General features: G+C 41.5%; 1 protein-coding gene across 4 annotated transcripts in view; it reads left to right on the forward strand.

Moving 5' to 3' along the window:
- Nucleotides 1–4,498: 4,498 nt before the first annotated feature.
- The window catches only part of apbb2b (amyloid beta (A4) precursor protein-binding, family B, member 2b), a 72,148-nt gene continuing 54,985 nt past the window's right edge, over nucleotides 4,499–21,661 (forward strand). For 3 of the 4 annotated variants that reach the window (XM_049572666.1, XM_049572669.1, XM_049572670.1), the window contains exon 1: nucleotides 4,499–4,604. The gene's annotated coding sequence lies outside the window, so the exon portion shown is untranslated. Of the gene's footprint in view, nucleotides 4,697–21,661 lie in introns of all 4 variants that reach the window. The other variant, XM_049572668.1, reaches the window with a different exon arrangement.

The following is a 21,661-nucleotide window of genomic DNA, read 5'->3' on the forward strand; positions in this document are numbered from 1 at the left end:
GGACGGGCCCTAGTGCGTGTTGTTAGGATGGGCCCTTGTGCAAGATTTTTGCATCCAAACTTGACATTGGACAACATCAACATACATATTACTCAGCAATCAACAGTACAAATCTGTACATTACAAAATTGTCCAATAAAATATAGTATCCATTCAATTCAATATATTTTATAATTTATTTGCGGCTTTATAGTTTATGTAAAGTAAACATATAATTGTACTGTACACACACACACACACACACACACACACACACACACAAATAAGTAATGATGGAAATGGGTTTGCCTTTATGACAGCATAAGGCAGTTGGCCCCACTTTTTTAATTTAACATGAGTTGTTCTCTGAACATGGGTGTATTTCTGAGAAGGCAATCTGAATGAGCTACAAGAGCCTGCTCTCTGGCCAACACGCTGTTGGAGGGCCCACTCTCTCGACTGGCCCCACCGTCCCATGGCCCCCAGAGCAACTGCCCTGCCTGCACTGTTAATATTTACGAGTGTAGGCCAACATTTGTAAAATGTTGTTTGAATCTGTGTTGTGCAATTGTTTTGGTCGTTGTGCTACAATAGGGGCTAAACAAAAGTGGAACCCGTGTATGTCGTCAATAGCGTGTAACACATAATGCAATAAACAGGTGTAACCACCAGGTGTCGCCATTTCATTAGTCTGTATTGCGCTATGGCGCGTTTATTCCACACTTACATGCATACTTAACACCACATAAATGTTTATGATATATACTTATATATTGTTGATTATTGTTTATGACACCACATCTATTTAAGATATTAATATAAATCAAATAAATATCGGAAAATTCATGTTCTTTCACAAAAGAGGATATTGACTAGAGCAATGCAGTCTCTTCTAATCAGTGGGCAACAGTTTGCATCAGAAATCAAACAACAATAAGTTTAACACCAGACTTCCTGCATGTTATGACACTTTAATGTTAACTATCATATGCAGCATGGTTAAGCAATAACTGCAAAGTATAGCTGAGAGTTAATACTACCAGAGGAAAGGTAAGCAGGTCACCAAAATCACAAGGTAAAATGTCTCGACTAAATTCCATGAAATATTTCAGTCAAAGTTTAAAAAGTAATATGTGGTGTGTTTATCATGCACACGTTGAGTGCTTGCATCTTCTTAATGCGCCACATTGCCCCTACACTCAGCTAGACCAATATGCCTGCAGTCCATTCAGACTTCAACACGTTTAAACAGTTTATACTTTGTGATTTGGCACTTTTAGACCATTAATTACAAGTCATGTAACAATGTTGCCTGTTACATTTCAAAGCAAAGGCATAGTTGGCAATTTGTTTAATCACTTTCCTCCCCTCCAGGCACTGAATGCTTCCCATTCGTTTCTGTATAATATGAAAATCATCTTGCAGAGACTTGAAAGTCGCTCTAACATAATCCAATTAATTATTTCATATGCAACTCCAGAATGGACTAAAATAAAATGCTAAATGCTGTTAAAGTGTTCTGAGACTGTGACTGTGACCACATTAGATTTGATACAACTCTCTTTTCAGCACGATTAAGGCAGGACAAATGCACATTTCTGTCTTGGAAGAACATTTACTACAAGTGCACATAATGCATCTATTCAAGCCTGTTGGGGCATGAATACTGTTAAGTTTGTCCAAAAGTATAATGTTGAGCAGTTTTAAGCTGGTTTCAGGTTCCTCTTTATGCAAGGAAGATAGTGATCTACACATTCATTTAGGCCCTACACACTGTTTTTGTTTTGTTTTTTGGCATTGCAAAGCTTACACAGCAAATTCCGTTGAATGAGATTTCCCCAAACAATAGATGTGCTCATTTCAGTCTAACTGCTATTTCAGTTGTCCCATGTGATTTGATTTCAATAGCTGCAACTCTGAATCCTACCAAATGAAATGTGCTGAGGCTTTGCATTGTTCAGTTTGTAGTTATCAGTGGACAACAGACACTGAAAAATCAAATATGAATGTTGCTTTGAATGTATTTCCTGGATGGTCTTACATTATGATTATTATTAGGTAGAAAACTGAGTTATAACAATAAGAACAAACTGTTAATAATGTTTATCTCAAGGCTGATGTTTTGTTATTTGATGGCAGCACTTTGGGTTTGTAAGTGACCACATCATGATGGTATGATGGTGTTTCTATTAACCCAGTGTGACTGTTTCGATGTTTTGAAAGAAATTTCAACCTACCATCGGACGAATTTGGTTGTTTCTGCCCTTTTAAATAATATATGGAATGAACCATAGCACAACACAATACAGTAACATTATCCCCCTTGTACATAACTGATCTTATAACAGCTAATTAATTGCAAAATTACCACCATACTCCTCTGTTGTAGCACTCACACTACATTTTTACATCATGTCTCATTATTATTATAGCTACTGTGTATATGCTGCATTCTGTCATCTCATATTTATTTATATATTACATATCTATATATCACATATTAACACAGTGGTTCTAGTTATTTGTTCTGATTATGCATGAATACAACTTTATACATATATTTCTAATATACCTATATTTATTGTATCACTTTTGTCTGGATTACCAGGAACAGCACTATTGATTTTGCATATAGTTATCACACTGGCCTTGGGTAAAGTATTGTTTATTGATCTCTAACTCATCTGCAGTCTGTAGTCTATATATATTTCCTACTCATCTGTATCCCATTTCTACCTTTCTGGTCTGCAGGGAATTTCCCCTCAGGGGGATTAATAAAGTATATAAAATTAAAAAAAAAAATTAAATTAAAATTAAAATAATAACATTTAATAGGTTTATTTTAATCATCATCATCATCATCATCATCATCACATCATTGTTTATTACATAAGAAAGTTGGGTGGAAGTCGTTGGCATTGAAAAGCGATCAGCACTGCATACTATTTATTTATAAAGCACTTCTTGGCAAACCACCTGAGTATCTCATGTCTTTTAACCTACAGAACTAATTCACACTGTGCCAGGTCCCTACACTATTTGGTTATAGAAAATCCTCATGTTCATTCTGAGACCAGGAAACTCTCTACGCACCACACAAGTGGAACAATCTGCAGAAGCTTGTAAAATTAGATAAACTAACACCTTTTAATCAGTCTAAATCCCTTCTGACTGACCCTGAGCAGTGTGAATGCATGTGTTCCCTGTGAAACCTTTGGATTTTTCTATTGTTTTATAATCTATTGATTTATACCGTAACTTCTGTGTGCTCCTACTGTTTTTTATCAGGCATGTCCACAATGTGGCCTGGGGGCCTGGCAACACTATGATATAGTTTGTAGAGATGCACCAAGCAGCAGCTGTACAGGCAGAACTAATGTGTTTTCATGAAAAGACAATAAACAAGCAAACTAATGGACCTAGCAGCAGATTTGTCCTACTAGGCAGCAGACATGACCACAGCAAAGAAGCATAATGTGACAGTGAGGGCCACTGCTTTCAGGAGCAGTGGGAGGTTGAATACTTTTTCCACTAAAAGATAAAACAGTTGTGTTTATGGCATTTGTTTGTGATTTTTTAAAATAACCCATATGATGTGAGAAGCAGCTGCCCCCAAGGTATTTTCACATTTTCAAATCTGGCCCCTATTCAGCAAAGTTTGGACACTCCTGTTTTATATGTACTGTAGTCAGGCTGTCCTTGTAAAAGAGAGCTGCTTAAATAAAGGTTATATATCATCATCATCATCATCATCATCACCATCATCATCGTTATTATCATTATCATCTAGACTATGTTTAAGAATAATTAATTTTCTTGGGAAAACACTTCCCAAAGCATAGAAAATATTCAATTTTGTGGATGCCTTTCAGTATAATGACCTCAATATGCTATATTACAGGAGAACTACACCCATTTTCAAAATTCATATATGTTATTTCTGTGGACTAAGACAGTCCAAAAATGTTACTAAACACGAACAACTCTTTTCAAAATCCAAAAACTAGAGTACTGAACCCCAAATTTGTGATGTCGTAGGATATAAAGTCTGGAGCTGCTTCATAGACAGTGAAATGGGAAAGATGTTATAGATGACCCTGAGAGCAGCCAGGAGAATGTTCTGAGTATATGGGTACATTGTCTGTGTCAGAACTGAGATCACTACAATAAAATAAAGATGATTTTGGGTCGAAAAAAAGAAAACAGACATTCTGTGGGTCCACAAAATCAGGCTCCCAGTCATTGTCTGTGGAGCAGCTGCAGACTTTTCACATCACGAGTGTGAGACTTGAAAGAGAGAGTTACTCACTAAATACTGACTGAACTTTCCTAGGCCATGGAAATAAGGGCTTTGAATACTTGATTTAAGTGTTTTTCCCTTTAATACAGTCTTTTGTAGCACCAGTATACCAATAGGCTAACATTATGCTGTAGACAGTAAAGGGAGTTAAAAAAAAAAAATCACAGAGGAGCGTTTGCTTCCGGAGCAGCGTCCCCCGGTTCCCCCTGTCGGAGACCAGCGGCATCTGGGAGGGAGGAGAAAAGGAACAAGCCGAGAGAAAACGGAGGGGAGGAGAAAAAAGACAGGAGCGCAGCGAGGAGGACGTGAACACACAGGAGAGGAGGTGAGTGATGTGGTATGCTGAGAATTTTCGCTTGCATACGGAGAGTAGTGGCCGTCCGCAGTTTTCCTCCAGCCTTGAATCAGAGTGGAGACGTGAGTAACTTTCCATATTCTTGGAGGCGACGCAGTGTTTGTTGGCGTCTGAGGGGCCCGCTGTGTTGCAAACAAGTCGGGGAGGTGGGGGAGAGGAGGCACCGGGAGGTTGCGGCGGCAGATGGGGGCATTTCGGGGACCCAGCGTGTGTTCCTTTTGAGTTCATTGTGGGAGATGTTGTCGTGGCTGTTATGACCGTTCAGTGGTTTCTCACGGAACGTTACTGTCAGGGAATGCTACCGTTGTTTACGAGCGCGAGCGTTATTGGAACGTTGTCGCGAGCAGCAAGCCATTGAGCACCGCTACTACAAGGTTAGCTAACTACAACTCGACTGCGGTGTTGTTGGGGGTTTTAATTTGGGTAGACGCTTGAATATCATCAGCACGACAAAGCTGTGGAGTAACATTTGTGAAACCTCACGATTCTTTAACTTGTGCTGTCTTTATGCAGAGGGCCTGTCAGCAGTAAGTGGTTGGTAAACTGACTAGTACTTGACCATTCATGTGTAGTTAACCAACCACTAGACAAAAAGAAGAGCGTTTAGTTATGCCTCGCGCCCCTAAACACCTTTATATACAGAATTAGCTTGGTACTTCTTACTGGGCTTTAAGATGTCAATCCATATCATAATGTCTGCATTTCTATAAATATAAACCTTCTAATGTTACTCCATTACCACCAGTGAGTTAGTGCATCCTGTGGGATTGCAACTACTGCCCCCCCCCATCTTTTAATTTGTGTCATTTATTTATTTATTTATTCATTTTTAATCATTTAATGTATCCCACTCTCTAACTAAACCAAACCCAAAGAGACTTTACATTTTTTCCTAAATCAGTGATACTCAATTAACAGCCTGAGGGCCAAATCTGGCCCAGGACACGGTGCTCGGAGGCCCCCCAACCATTTTGTAACTCACAATGAAAATAAATTCATTGACACCGGAATTTCTTTGTACTTTTACTGTAAATAAGATGCCAGAGTGAAAAAAGCATCAAAATAGAGCTAGTTTATCACAAATGTTGCAAAAACTTTGCAAAGTGGCCCCTGGACAAAGCAAGTTAAGTAAACCTGTCCTAAATGAAGACCCTGCCTAAAACACCCCCATAGACCTATATTTATTATTATTACACTGTTTTGAATACACAAATTGATGGGACTAACAGATCATATGTCACTGAAATAGTCTTATTAAATTGTGTTTGACAATTGTTTGATTGGTTTGATTTTAGTTATATAAATTAGTTCTACAGATTCCACAAAATCTGACGAGGTACAATGAGAAAATGTTTGGGTCGATTCATGGTTTCAGTACCAGAGGCCTGACAGGTCAGTTGATCTTATCCTTTGGTTCCCATTCAGAGATGCTGCAGCTCCTGACTCATGGCTTTATCTTGCCTCGTGTAGGTCTGTGTCTGTGCTGAGCAACACTTAAAGTAATGAAGAGGTTCATTGTGACACAAACAGGCATAAAGGAGGGTATTCTCTTGACTTACACACATTACGTGGAAAAGTCTGGGCCTACAGGCCATGCAAGCCCCCCGAGGATGAGGCCGAGACTTGTGTTGGTGCATGGTGCTGGCTGTACGCAGCTAGGTAATCGTTTCCAGCCTTATTCTGGTACTTTCTGCCAGGCCCTTGAGATAATACGCCTGTTTGTTTTATAAAAAACATGGAGCCACTTAATGGCTTGTTTATGTTGTGTGATTTAAGAAATCTAGATGTGAACAACTTTCTTGTTTTGCTTTCTTGGAGATAGAGACTGCAAAGATTGAGTTATGTTCTGATTGTGCATGGAGAGGCAAAGGAAGAATTACTGTTGACTTAAAGTGCTGATTAACTTTAATAAGGACTGCTGCTGTGTAGTGAGAGTGTAAGAACTTGTGTTTCTGTCGAAAGAGAAGGACCACTGAAGTTGTTGACAATAACATGAATTAGCAGAGGACGTGTCTGCTGTTTTTGGAGTGCACCACTGAGGTTTCTCTCCCTCCCTGTCTCCCTGCCTTTCCCTCCTGGTGACACTGACTCTCCTGCATTTGTTTTGCATCACATTTGCACTGACGCATGTGCTTTCTCGTGTGTGCAATTAGGAGGTGTGTTCATAAAGCATACCTGTCAAAAAGCATAGCCTAACAAATGAAACGTGGGATAATGTCATGTCATTTTACCATTTATTGTACACACTCTGGTGGGAAACAGCCAGTTCTCACTATTTTAGGCTGCGGTTGTGGTGATTGTATAACTCTGTGGCCTTGGTTTATTAAAAGTATTAGTGTGAACCACAAGAATGAATGTGTCACTGGCTGTACCACCAGAGTTGAAATGGTGCACTGTCATCCTCTCTCCTTCTCCGTCACCGCCTCCCTCCCTCTCGATCCTTGCAGCCTCCTCGCCCTGCTGGATTGCTCTTCATCCAGACCTGGCCTCGGTCTGCAGTGTGTGTGTGTGTGTGTGTAGAAACATGATGTCATTGCTAATTGCTTAGGGCTCCTGGGCAGTTAAGTTAAGGTTTATATTCTGCCCCTCTCCCCACTTTCTGCTCTTTTTTCACATCATTACTCTTTCCCTCTTTATTTACTCTCCCTCCCTCGGAAGCATTTCTATACCGGAGCTGCTGAGTATGGAAAAAGTGACTTGGACATTTTATGGGCCAAGTTTTGGGCCAAGCACTGCAGACTGTTCTAGTGTGCTTGTGTTTGTTTAGCTTTGGTATCATGAAAGTGCCTCAGTTTCAAGATGGCCCCTCTTCTGCTGAGGTAGCTTCTATCACAGAGGCAAAATAAGGAAAACACACATGCGTTTACCCACACTGTGTACACAGCACATGGACATGGACAGGAATAGCAATTCAGTAATGTAAGCTGTCACCTTGTGAAGCTGTGAGCATGCCAGAAACCCAAAAATACCCAACGATATCTCAGCCTGCCCCGAAGTGCTCTGCAGATTGGATGTAATTATGTTGGCCAGACTTTAAATGTGTGTGTGTGTGGTGCTGGGACTTTCTTGCCTTGCAGCACCAACCTGTTAGTCTGTGTGTGGTCGAGGTCACGCACAACAGCTGATGAGAAAGGATGGTGAAAGTGTGCATGTGCATACATGCTTGTGTGACTCTGTGTGTGTGTGTGACTGTGTGTGTGTATGTGTGTGTGTGTGTGTGTGTGTGTGCGTGTGAGTTTATGCGTGGGTGTGTGTGAGCAATCAGATAAAGAGTACGGAGATCCGTTATCACCTCCCTGCTTCCCCTGTGAAACAATACCACTGGTCCGCCCTTGACCAAACTAGTGTGTGTGTGTGTGTGTGTGTGTGTGTGTGTGTGTGTGTGTATGTGTGTATGTGTGTGTGCATATTTTTGTGTAGAGTCTGACCAGATTGGACAGATGAATGATGAATTAAGGACAGCAGAGAGTAGAGTCATCCCAGGCTGTTAACTTGGCATAATAACCAGACTGCAGTTTGTTTGTGTGTATTTATGTGTGTGTTGCCAATCTTTTTCTCTATCTCACTCTCTTCACTTTCTTTGTCAGCCCCCTATCGATGCCTCTCAATAGGGTTATTGTGCCCACTGTCAGGCAGGCTGCAGTGTGTGTGTGTGTATCTGTGCATTGTTGTTGCAGGGAGCAGACAGCCGTGAGGTGTGTTTGAACAGAGAAGGAGCACAGAGGCCCTGTTCATCCTGTAGGGTGTGAAACTGAATGATAGGGCCCCTTTTCTCTCTTTCCATCTGTCGCTCTGTCTATCTGTCTGTCTCACTCTTTCTCTCCCTTTTTCTGACAGTTTTTTCACCCACATGCCTGATCCTCAGCCCCTTCTTTTTACTCATTTTTGCATTGTTTTCTTTGTTTGCGCGCGTGTGTGTGCTGCGGTGTAATGTGTCAGCTCCTGGCAGCCCTCACTGATCGGCTGTCTTCTTGCTGTCAGGTCCGCGTTGTGATTGGATCGTCAGTATGCATGTTATTCTGCCTACAAATTACCTGTGGAAGCAGGCGAGGACAGACAAGTTTCCATTTTTAAAGGGAACTACTACACACACACACACACACACACACACACACACACACACACACACACTTTCTCACTCTTTTGTTTATATGTTTCTGTTTCTAGTGTTGTCTTTTCCACATCGCTGCACATTCACACGTTATACCCCCATCACTCCCAGTTCAGCTGCATAAGGGTTTTCTGCCTCTCCCTCCCTGACCTTCCTCTCTTACGCTCTCTGACTTTCAAACACATCGTCGTCACACACTATGAAAGCCCGAATGTGATGAAAGAGACTGTAAAGGCCAGAGCCCCAGGTGCCTCTGTAAATTGGCCTACTACAGCGAGTTCAAGGATTTCTGCTGCGCTGTCTCAAAACAAGGACTGACTAAGAGAGAACTTGGTAGTGTTCTCTTATCTTCCATCCTTGCTGCATTCACCAGCAGCACTTAAGTAGATAGACAGATGTTCAACTCTTAGCAGGCAACTGTGCATTATAATGCAGAGGGAATATGCAGGAGCGAGACGCCAATGATTGCGATAGCAAGGTAGCCAAGGGAAATATTTGCAGCAGTCGGAAAGCATGCATTATGCTATTTAAAACATCTCACCTGCAATTACTGTAATGCTGTCCAGGATTAGTGACTGGTCGATATAATGTTGTATGCATATTCCACAGCTGGAGGACAAGAATTAGTACTAGAACACATTAGACTGGGTTTGCCTAAACACACATTGTGTTGCATTTCTCACAATTATCTTCAGACTAACTCTTAAGCTATATTTAGGTAGTGTTGCTTTGTAGCTTAAAAAGAGGCTGTAATGCTTTGTTATGTTTACAAGTGCTTTGATTGGCTTTCATTTTGTACTGCTGAGATTTTGTGACAAGTGTGTGCTTGCAGTTCACTTTTCAAAAGTTTCATAAGATGTGTGTTCGACATCGGTGTATTTAGCTGTTCACTGGTAATGTTGGTATCAGTCAAAAAGTGTAATCATTAGCAAATCAGACATACAGTATTGAAGTCCTCTGATATGTGACTGATATCTACATTTATACATTTCAGACATAATGCTTATTGGCAAATAACTGATACAATAAATTGCAATATGGTGTCTTGCAGTACATTATCAATACCCTGGCACTAATGCAGATTGCAGCTTCCTTTATTGAATACATTCAAACTCTGGAGCTTTCTGCCAGGGCAGCCTTTCTTTCACTTTGTGGCTGTTTTACATTTGAATGGTCGTACATGCATACATGTTGTAATGTATGTGTTAGAAAGACTCAGAGTAAAATGCATATCTACATATTTGTTTAAACTCAGTTGTGTAAAACTGAATGCATTTTAAATAGCAGTTGATGAATTCAGTAGGGCTGTACCCAAATATTCGGATATTGGAACATTCATTTCTATGGGTAGGTATTCGTTACGAAAATTTGGCATTCGATATTTGTTTTTTTTTTTGTTTTTTTTATTAACATATCTTTTTGGTGCTAAATGTAGTCTTTTTGATGTTAGTAAATGTAGGTTATCAATAAAAATCGAAACTTTTAAATTGCATTGTTAAAAATGTGAAAATATAATTGCCTACCAATGGAGCTTGTGCGCACTGCACGCTTGAGCGCATCCGTCTGAAGCTGTGGATCAATGCCAAGTTTTACCACTTTATCACTATTCCGTCTAACTTGTAGCTGTTTTTTTTTTATTATCGTTTGAATTTATTATGAATTATGGAACCGTTTTTGTCAATGTTTTGTACAATAAATTATTGTTTAAAGTTTCAACAAGTTTCTTTTGGAGTGCGTGACACAAGTGTGTTTTGAAAACGACCGCGGACTGTCACCTGCTCAACGCATCAGTACCTTCGGATGCCATGACAGTAATAGCCAATAATGTCAAAATATCATTTACAGACCGATTTAACAGACGATCACTGCTGCCCGACCCGCAGGTCCATTTGCGGGTCCCGTGGGTTACGGGTCGACCCGCGCATCACTACTTAGCTCAGTCTATAAAGGCTGTACACAACAGTAAGGCTATAGACATTATATTCTATTCAGGCAGGCAGAACCAGCAGCGCATCGGCTCTACAGTGCACAGCACTGCTGATTAACCATTTTATTGCAGCACAGAGTGTCTGCCAGCAACCAGTTACTTGCAGAGGCTTCCTATAACTTGTTTCAACGGTTCCGATTTAATCAGAAGACAAATTAAACAGGATGACTAGCCAATGTGAAAATCAAAAGAAAGCACAGAATAATGTACTGAAGGAGACTGTTGTGCCATCACATTTTTTTTGTGGTTTGAGAGCAAAGATCCAGTCGCTGCTTTGCAAAACTCTGCAATACAATTAGGTCCGAAAAAACCCCGGATGTCTTCAGAATTATATTTTAGTGCCCTGTTTGGCTGCAATATGAAAATTTGTGAACAGGAAGTGGGCACCATACTGTTCCTGTATTGTGAAAACAGAGGCTGAAAAAACTGAGATCAAACAGTTAAACTAAGCAGCGCTGATTAAATATAAACTAAGACTTTGTTTCACCTCAAATGTTTTCGGAAACATGTTTTTGTTTACTGTTTAACTGTAATACAAGATCATTTGTTACCATGCTGCTGCCATAACATTTCCTTAGTCAAAACAGGCAAGCTCGCATTATCTCACTCACCATCAGGAGTGTTAATTGGCCCATTATAGCGCAGTGCATTGTGGTAGTTGTAGGTTTTCTACTTCTTGAGCAAAAGCAAATGCCACGGCCCCCTTTCTCTGTTTTCTCTGGTCAAGTAGCATCAGTTTCAAAAGTGTTTAAAGCAGCTGTGCAGAACTTTTCATTTTCATTGATTATAGCGCCCCTTTGGTCGAAGCGGTATGACATCCACAGCCTGGTGTCGTAAAATTCCAACTGCAACCAGCAATTACCGCATGCATTTGTTTTGGAGAGCGAGAGGATTAACTAACGTCAGGTCAGTCCAAGTAATTAGTGGAAACAGCAAAATTACTCAGTAAATTCTCCTGTCGTGTTTCTGTTCTGAGCTAATCTGTTGTGTATTTTGAGCTACTAAGGCTACCGTAGTAGTGTGAGCCTCAAGGTATTCTGGGTAATGTAGTAACCGTTGTGCTACTGGAAACAGTGTGAAGCAGCTGTGTACGTTCGGTGTAAGGAGAAATAAACAGTTAAGAAGTCATCTGCTGAGTCCGCATTATTAAAGGATACTCCGACGATTTGGGAGTTATGCCCTTTCTCTATCATTTTCATATTGAGACAACATGATGGATATCTTTTTTGTGTCTGGACGTCCAGTGGCTGGGTCTCAGCGGTTAGCATGGCGCTTATAGGGGGTCAGTACATCTTGTGCAGAGGGATACACCGGTGAGCAACAGCTGCAGCTGCAGCTCGTTAAAAGCAAACAAAGAGACGACACGGACGATATTACTCACCCGACTGAAAGCTGTCGATTAGCTCCTGCAGCCCTGGGGCGTTTTTTCCAGTTCATCTTAGGAACATGAAAAAAAAGTTTCAATCACGCCAGGATTAGTGATTGCTGCAAAATTTTCACTCCTTGTGATGCACTCTCTGTGGCGCTTTTCCTCCTGATGATGATGATGATGATATATCTCTAACCCAACGATGGTAGCACCGAATCCCATTCTGTGCAGCAAAATGGGAGCAGAGGATTCAGCCTCTCTTCTCGCCCGCTCAGCATCCAACACATGGAGTTCCTCATCTGTGTATTCCGGCTCAAACAGGTATGGCTCTGAATCTGTGTCCGCTACAAGAAACTCTTCAAAATCGCGTTCAAAGTCGTCCATTGCAGCTACTACAATCTGGAGATATCGCTAGGCTAAATAAACAGCTGAGTTTTGTTTACAAGCTACGTCTGTGCCTGCTCACCGGTATATCCCTCCGCTGATCACAGCGCAGGACGTACTGACCCCCTATAAGCGCAAATTTAACCGCTGACACCCAGCCACTGGACGTCCAGACACAAAAAAGATATCCATCATGTTGTCTCAATATGAAAATGATAGAGAAAGGGCATAACTACCAAATCGTCGGAGTATTCTTTTATGTGAAGATACACAGTGAAGACATAGCATAATCCTAACACAGCAAAGCTGTTACCTGCAGCCTTCGCTTGCAGAGCTAACGCTACGTTAGGTCAGTCCAAGTAATTAGTGGAAACATGCTAACATGCTAACGTTACACACAAATTAGTAGTAAAGTAAGACCTGTTCATAAATGTTCTGGTGTAGCTCTGAATTTCTTATAAACTGAGGACAACTGCCTGCTGTATATTTGTGTTCATGGTCACAGTCACAGATAATTTTACATGATGCTCCTTCGTTATCCACCATGACATCAAAAGTACAACCAAGTCCTCATAGATACATCTCTGGTAAAACTGTTAGGTGTTATGTGTTCAGCAGTGCCCGTTGTGTACTGCTTACTCGAAGAACACTGTAATAAACACGGCTCCTTCTTCTGTGGTTTAATTGCTGCGGGCCGCTGCGGGCGAGCAGAATCACTTCGGCCTCGGGTGCCATATTCTGGTTTGCTGACTTCTGCAGTGTGTCCGACCCGAGCGAGGCTATGCTAAATAGCCATATAGAGAAAGGCTTTTTTGTCGCTGTTGGGTTCAAATAAATATGCGGATCTTCGGGGGGGGGGGGGGATACGAACTGGGGGCAGTTTTATTAATGGTAAAAAGTTCCGCACAGCTGCTTTAACTATTAGCTGATTGACAGAAAATTAATAATTGATTTGTTGCCTCAATCAATTGTTAAGACATTTTTTAGAAAACCTTTCTCTTTTTGATATCATTCTAAAATAGAAATATTTGGGTTTTGAACTGTTGGTCAGACAAAATAAGCAAGTTGTAGATATAATCCTGGGCTGTAAATGTTGATGGCTGTTTGTTTGTTTATTTTGATATAATGTTCATTAAATGATAGATTAATTAATCAAGAAAAAAAAATGCAGTTTAATTGACAGTGAAAGTAATCGTTAGTTGCAGCCCTACATAGTCTCAAGCACTGACTTAATTTTTCCTGGCATGGTAAAACTGACCACCCAACAGAGGTGGTAAACCACCCAGATCCTGACACATCTCATCTTGTGATCAATTTAGTTAGCAGAGATGGTCTTTTTTTCTGGTGAGGTAGCCCTCCTCCTCTATAAAACACTGCAGCAGGCCTTGCTCACTAAGCTTTTACAGACTAACAACTCCCCCCTTCACCCTTCTGTTGCAACAATTAACCTCCACAGGCCGCAATGTGTGAATTATATGGAAGTCATTCCTGTGTGATGAATGCACAGGATGACAGGTGATAGGAATGTTGAATCATGATCTCAGTCATTGTGGTGATTTGGGTTCCTGACCAGAAACGTTCTTGCGTTTACATCATATCCTGTGGTGGGAGTAATAATAAGTTAACAGCTGTGGTGAGGATGTGATGCAGTGATTCATACTGCAATAACATAAAAAAGTTTTATTACTTTTGTAGACTAGAATTGAAATTAATTAAACAGTGTAACTTTGATAAACCACACAGTGCTGGAATTTGCCTCTTGGCTTTGCACTAACTTGGCAACACAAGTGGAGAGGCAGTCTTGGCCCCTGTGTGTGTTTGCTCCAAACATTGGCGGTGCAGTGCTGGTCCACCAGCCGTGGTCAGCTAGCTGTATCATCCTCGTCCAAAACCAATGCCCTGTCATAGAAGAATGCTTCGCTAATGTTGGGAAACAACAACGATAACTTCCATTGGTTGGGAGGGAGAGAGACAGAGGGAGAAAGAGACGGCCATTGTATGGGAGAAAGAGACGACGAGAGCAAGGGAGGGGATGATTTAAAGTATTGGAGAGGGAGCGATCATTGCAGTGGTGTCTGTGGTTCCTTTGGCAGACACGGGACATTCCTATTCTGATGAGTCACTCTCCCTCTCTGATACGTTCTCTTTCCTCACGTCTCTTCTTACGCGGGTACCCTTCTTCCCTCCCCTCTCATTTTCAGAGTGTCTCTTGTCTTCCTCTCTTTGACATAATCATTTGGCCAATAAGTCAAAACTTCCAGCCAATCACATCAGACTTGGCTGTTATATCGATGTAATATTGTGACATTATCATGGAACAGCTTGCCACAGGCTTTTTTAGTGAAATGTGAGATAACAAGGCCATGTTGAACTCACAGACACACACACACAAAACACAGTCTGAGTAAGGGCTGTGTTGCTTGTGTCTAGACTTCCTTGTCCTCTCGGATGTCCTGTCACATCTCAGCTATATATAGGATCCTCAGTCTCTTCACTGCTTCTGCCCTCGCCTTGGATCTGACAGGCCTTTTGTGCAAGTGTTTGTCTGTCTGTCTGTCTGTGTTTTCACTGAGAAAGGGAGAAGGGTTTTTAATAAACATGGCTAGCCTCCATCGCTACTGAAAAAGACAAAAAAGAAATGTAACACTTGCAATCAAGCAGAAGAAAGGCAAAAGAGTGTTAGGGAAGCTGTGATGAAAGAAACAGTAAGAGATTGCAGTCTAATTGTAATAATAGTAAACATATACGAAAATATGGATAACAAGTGAAAAGATATTTGGGTATTCAGTGCATTCAGCGTGTGATGGGGTGAACAATTTGCAATTTGAAGGAGCAGCTTTCATACGCCAGAATCACCGTTTTGAATGCAGCTTATATTCCTGACAGTGCCTTACCAAGCTGTAAGATGTTAATGCTTTGTTTGGAAACCATTACCTAAATGACAAATGTTTCCAGAGAATTTATTCAGCTGTAGCCAATTAGTGGTACGTCAGTGAGCTGATGAAATTACAAAACGCAACTCTTGGCTGTTGTCTGTTGTCTGTGCTCCTTTTGTATTTGTTTACACACACACATCACTCTGTATGATTTTGATGTTTGAAAGGATGGAGAGTGAACTGTGTCTTTGTGAAGTTTAACAGGTCAACACAATGACAAATCGTATGCTAGATAACACTGAAGAAGATTGCATAACATAATTTGGAGACAAGTTGCTAGCAGCTAGCTGGTTAATAATTGAGTTTAAACTACTGGGAGCTGGTGAATGTTGAATTGCAATAGGAACTTTCCAGCTAAGCTTGGAGCACTTTATATTTTTTAAAAGCTGATCCCATTGAAAGCTCTGAATTTGTCTCCTGCAGGATTCTGTGAAGCAACTTGTCCGACAAGTCTTTGAAGCTAATGTTAACTCAAGCAGCTAAAGTGAATAACAGTGTCATTCAGTGTTGTCAGTTAGAAGTCAAAAACTTTATATCATTGAATTTGACCTACCAGAAGTTTAAAGGAGCTGTATGCAATATTCAGAGCATATGTATGACTCAGAGCCTGTGCTGGGATTGTCTGCACATGACTTAACATGGTGGTGGTTAGGACATCAGCTGTCAGCTCGCAATGCTAACAGCACAAACAGTGCTGATAACAGCAACAGTGCTGACAGACTCTTTTTCCCACAGTACTGCCACAATGAAGACCCTTACTTATGCCAGTTTTGCTCTTTTTTGTTTTTTGTTTTTTACAAAGAAACACACAACATCAGCAGTATAGTGGGGCGTGACTGGCGTGACATGTAACCCAACAGCATCAGGGTTTAATGTAACATATAATATAAGTGTCGAGCCGCACTTCCTAAACAATAACAATGGTCTATCATGGCAAAACAAAATTTACCGTCCATGTTAGGCCTACATGGTGGTTGACCTTGTCCTTTGCTCAGAGGGTAAGGAGCTCCTGGAACTCATTGTCTCCCCAATTTGCAGATAATTTTGATTGCTGTCTTATATCTTTGAGTTAGCTGCTAACTGCTTCTAGCTGCTTTTGAAATATCCTGGTAGCTTGTTGCACACATAACACATCGTCAAAACATCACACTCGTCTCGTCCTGCTGGCTCACACTTTAACACAGATGTTGATTTGGCACTGTTACTGCCACCACTGATGGCAAGGTGAAACAACTCTGTCCCACCATTCTATGTTTGTACCTTTTATGCAGAACGGCAAGGTGAATTAATAGCATAGCATTCCTGCCTTGAACAGGCAGTATAAAAAGAACTAGTGTTAACCTTGAGGGGAACTGGAGGGTGGGCATGACGCCTCGGCGACAACCCTGCCCTGCCCAAGTGGGTCGGGACACTGCTATCAGGACGCTGTTACTCCACAATACTTTTACATTGCAAATAGTTGTTTGCTGATATATTAATGCTTGTCCACCCCTTAAATTCAGGAAGGCTGCATGACCCCCCTGTGAAGCTTTGGTGACCCCTTGTGGGGGTTGGGACCCCCAGGTTTGGAACGAGTGCTCTAAGTAATAGTTAAGGCAGCACAACACGTTTCTGTTCAGCGCTTCAATGCCTTCAGTACCGGTGTTAAATGTTAGCAAAGTCAGCCAAACTACTTTTGGACTGAAAGCTGGTACAACCTCCTCTATTGTCCGCTGTGATTGATTCTCGGCTAACAGTGCTATTAGCAGCAGGAAATGCTTCGTGGCACGCTAGGATTTTATAACTAAGCTATGACCAGAATAGGCCCTTTTTATTTCTCTGACTGTGTGGAAATCTAATATCTTCACATCTGTGATGATCAAAGGCATTTAAGTGTCTGTGTCAAATTAAAAACATGAGACTCGTGTTGACTGTTGTGGGAGTTTAGTGTGGGGTGGCTGCTTTGCAAGGGTCACTGAACTGAACGGAGGCCGTGAATAATACATTGCTCATGATTGTAGATAAGGGGTGTTGAAGAAAATGACCAGCAATGATATTGAGTCTTTCTGGAAAATTATAAAAAGTATTCATAGATAAGAAAAAGCAGGAACCACAAGCACATGACAGATTAAAATACAGACGTGGCTCTACTTGTTGTTCTCTGACTCTACTCTTGGCACAGCTTGTTGCCTTCAGCATCGCGTCCAGGAAAGAGCTGTGGTCTCATTACAGTGAAGTCGCGCTGGCTGCACGACTGCCTCATGTGAGTCGCAAAGAGAGCGCAGGCATTAAATGCTGAAATAGGACTTCTCTCATGTCAGTGTTTGTGGTGTTCTCTTTCTCCCCTCCCTCGACCTCCCCTCACCCACAGGAAAGAGGGGCTGGGTGAAGCAGGGAGGAAGAGAGAGAAGGGGGGAGATGTCTGGGAAAGGGGGAGGGGTAACAGCACATTTGCTCCCAAGTTTCCCAAATCCAGGAAATCATCTCCTGGCTTCTGTTTCTGCAGTGTTTCTTCTCCACGTCACAGAATTTCAAAGTCAGTGAATGTGTGTTGGGTGACAACACTGTAACATCCTGTGTCTCAATCAGGAAAGTGTTTTGGTTGTGGCAGGTAAATAAGTAACTTTGTGTGTGTTCTTTGTCACAGGTGACACATTTCTGTTTAAGTATATATGGTATATATGTACAGACCACTCACCCTCACCTTTGTATTTTATTTACCCTCATTGCTGCAGCCCTTAGTTTGCTCTGGGTCAGTGAATGAAACGTGTACACACATGCAGTCACAAATGGTCATCATTCAACTTTATTCCCCAGGTGTGTGTGTGTGTGTGTGTGTGTGTGTGTGTGTGTGTGTTTTGTCTGCTCCTTTTGTTAACCAATTAGTTTTTTTTGTTGTCCCCAGTCGCCCGGACCCACCCACCCAAAAACAGAGACATGCCTGAGATTCTTTGGCACACCCTGAAAATTCCTCACTGCTTTCCGTTCTTTTGTGGTCATTTTGTCTCTCACTCTCCTGCCCATGGAAGCCACGCCAGCGGAAAATGATACCTTTTAGCTGTATGTATGCAGTACATTGAGACTTTCATAAATTCACACACACACACAACCACGAAGACTCTGTAAGTCTTTGCGTGGACTTTAACTATACAAGTGGAAATACAGTTGGGCTATTTCTGTCTGTCCTTCACACTCACCATACACTGCTGCTGCAAGGACAATGTATGGCCATGGGAGCATGCTCAAACCACAGAGCTCTCTCTGCAAGCAGTGCCTGACTGTGTGCGCGCCCGTTTGTTTGTCTGTACACAAGATTGTTTGTTTAGGCTGCAGTCTCATTCAGAGTGTTACTTTGTCTCTGTTATTTCCCGTTATTGACAATAAAAGGATACACACACACACACACACACACACACACACACACACATCCATCCTGGGCCTCCTTGCCGTTCTTCCGCTGTTATTCTGGAATCAGATTCTGTAGATGGCTATTGTTTTCTTCTCTGCTTCTTCCTTGTTTTTGTGAACACACACACACACACACACTGAGCTTGGGAGAAATATATCTCCCAATCTGTGGTGCACCAGACTGGACCAGTCACCAGCCGTCTGTTAGCTCTGTGCAGGGCTGATTGATGTCTGTTTTTCTTTTTTTGACTCTAGCCACTTTGATTCATTTTGAATCTGCAAAATATTTAGCTCCTCATATTAAATGACCAAGAATAACCTAAAATAAACATGTCTATTATAAGAATATCTGAATGAATGTAGCTTGAAGTGTGCAACAAAAAACAGAAAAGAGAAACAGAAACAAGAAAATGGTCGGGTAAAAACAGAAACTAAGTTACATCAGTAATTCTTGTTAAATTATAAATAGGGATGCACCAATTGTGAAATTCTGGGCCAATCCTGATGTTTCAAATAACAATTTGGCTCATAGCAATGCCAATACTGAAACTTTTGTTGTTATTTATTTAGTTTTTGTTATTTATTCCCCCCTTTGTACCAGGGAAACAAACAAAGCTTCATTAAAACATAGCTGAACTGTTAAAGTCATTTATAACAGTCCTTTATAACACTGTCTATGAATGAGCACAAATTCAGTCATATACATTTGTAAAACAATATTGAATACAGCCTTCTTTTGCATGAAAAACTAGCTTTCTTCCTGCCAATTTCAACACACATTTGTTCTTCACAATGTAGCGTTATCAGAAAAGAAATAGGGTGCATCCCCACACGCATTGATCATGAGTCCTTTTGTCCCGTCGGTGAATGCCATCTTATTTGCCGATAGGCTAGTGGCAGTCAACAAATAGAACCTCATCTGATACCGATGTTTTCGGATAATAAATCTGTGCATCCCTATAGCCTGAGTAGACAATAATAATCAGGGTACACAGAACCAGTTGCACAACTCAGTGAAACAAACACAACATTATAAAAACAACTGCTAAGATTTCCTTTCTAATATCTTTTCATGTATTATCTTTTTATTCTACAGTTTGGAAGCACTGTTGAAAATGCTGCTTCACCACTTTTCTTGGGACTGTGGCTCTGATCATCAAACAAGCCTGCAGTTTGGGATCCGAGTGAACAAATAGGCACATAAAACAACAGGGTGTCTGCAATGCAGGCGAAACCATTTCAAGCTTTATATACAATCAAAAGGGCTTAAAAATCAATTGTGATTAATACAGGGAGCTAAATATGCTTTGCTTTTAGTTTGGTCAGGAGTCTAGCAGCAGGATTTTTAAAAAGCTTTAGCCTCTCAAAAGTGCATCAGTATGGATTATATAATAGGCTGTATAGACATAGTGGTTGGAATGTGAAGAGCTATCCAGCTATGGTAATATATGTCCTTGGTTAGGAGTGTTGCTAACTTCTCAGTCTTGTAGTGGAAATAGTTTGCAGCTAAATGAGGATCCAGCCCACTCTGCAGCCAATGAAAATAAAGCCATGAAAGATTTGGGAAGATTGCCTGCTATTGTACAGCTGGCTTACACGTTCACGTCCTGATCCAAAAGTTAGAAAAACACCCAGTTGTGTTTTCCATTCTGCACGCCTTCCCTTGTTGACACGAATCCATCCATTTTGTTTTCGATGGCCAAGCCTCTAACTGCGACAGTTTTTGCTTTCTTGTCAGTCTTTTTTGGTAACAGATGGGGTTTCTCACTAGCAGAGGGGGGAGATGAGAATAGGAGGGGAAGAGTGGCTGTAAATCAGGGTTGTGGAGAGAAACGGGTGGTTTTATGAGAGTTTACAGACCTTCTTCACTTTTAATGAGAAAAGACAGCAATTCTCTTCTAGACAAACGAAAGAGGGAGGGGGGACAGAAGATGAATGTGGCGCAGGCTAGGAGAGGAAGAGGAAGGGGAGAGGAAATGGGCAAGAAAATGGGATAAAGGAAAGAGGTAAAAGTCAAGTGGGATTAGCAAAGGAACTGGAATGGCGAGAAACCTTGAGAGGGAAGGGCAGGAAGAAGGGATGAGAGGCCTATCAAACTGTTGGCAGGCATCCATTTGGCGTATGAATCTAAAAGCAATCTGTCTCTGCCTCGCTCCGTCCAGAGTCTGGTAAACGTCAGTGGTTACACACAGCACACACGTAAAAAAGAAAGAGGGAGAGGTGGAGTGTTTGCAGCTGCTTCCTTCAGTCTTGGTGGAACCAGACCCCACAACATACCTAACACCATACAGCACTAACAACATGTAGCAGCACACACTGGGTGGGTTGGTCAGTGGGTCAGGAGTCAGAGGTTACAGTCATGTTGTGTCACATCCTATATCTTATTACCCACTCTCTAAATGTGTGTTTTTGTCTGTGTGTGTGTGTGTGTGTGTGTGTGTGTGTGTGTGTGTGTGTGTGTGGGCGTGTGTGTCGTAACATAGTGTGTCTGTGTCTCAGTTTTTGCCCATGCATGTTACTGTTTACAAGCGAGGCCATGTGGAAGGTTCACCCTCATATTTACTACTCGTGTGTGTTTGTGAATGAGTGTTTGTCTCTGTGTGCTGTCAGTGCCAATGCTGCCCTGCCCACAGACGGGCCCTGTAATTATGCTTAGACCCCCACTTCCACAGCAGAGCCCATCATGGCTGCTGAGACCCAAAACAGTCCCTACGATCACTGTCATCCCATCCAATTTGAAGCCATATCCAGATGTGAGAAAGTCACAGTTTTAGTGCATACTTGCTGCCATTCTGTAACCCCACCCATGTGTAAAAACTTTACATTTTGCATTTAACATCTGTCAGAAGGGAA

This window comes from Epinephelus fuscoguttatus, linkage group LG3 (assembly GCF_011397635.1).
Source record: "Epinephelus fuscoguttatus linkage group LG3, E.fuscoguttatus.final_Chr_v1".
Lineage (NCBI taxonomy): Eukaryota > Metazoa > Chordata > Actinopteri > Perciformes > Serranidae > Epinephelus > Epinephelus fuscoguttatus.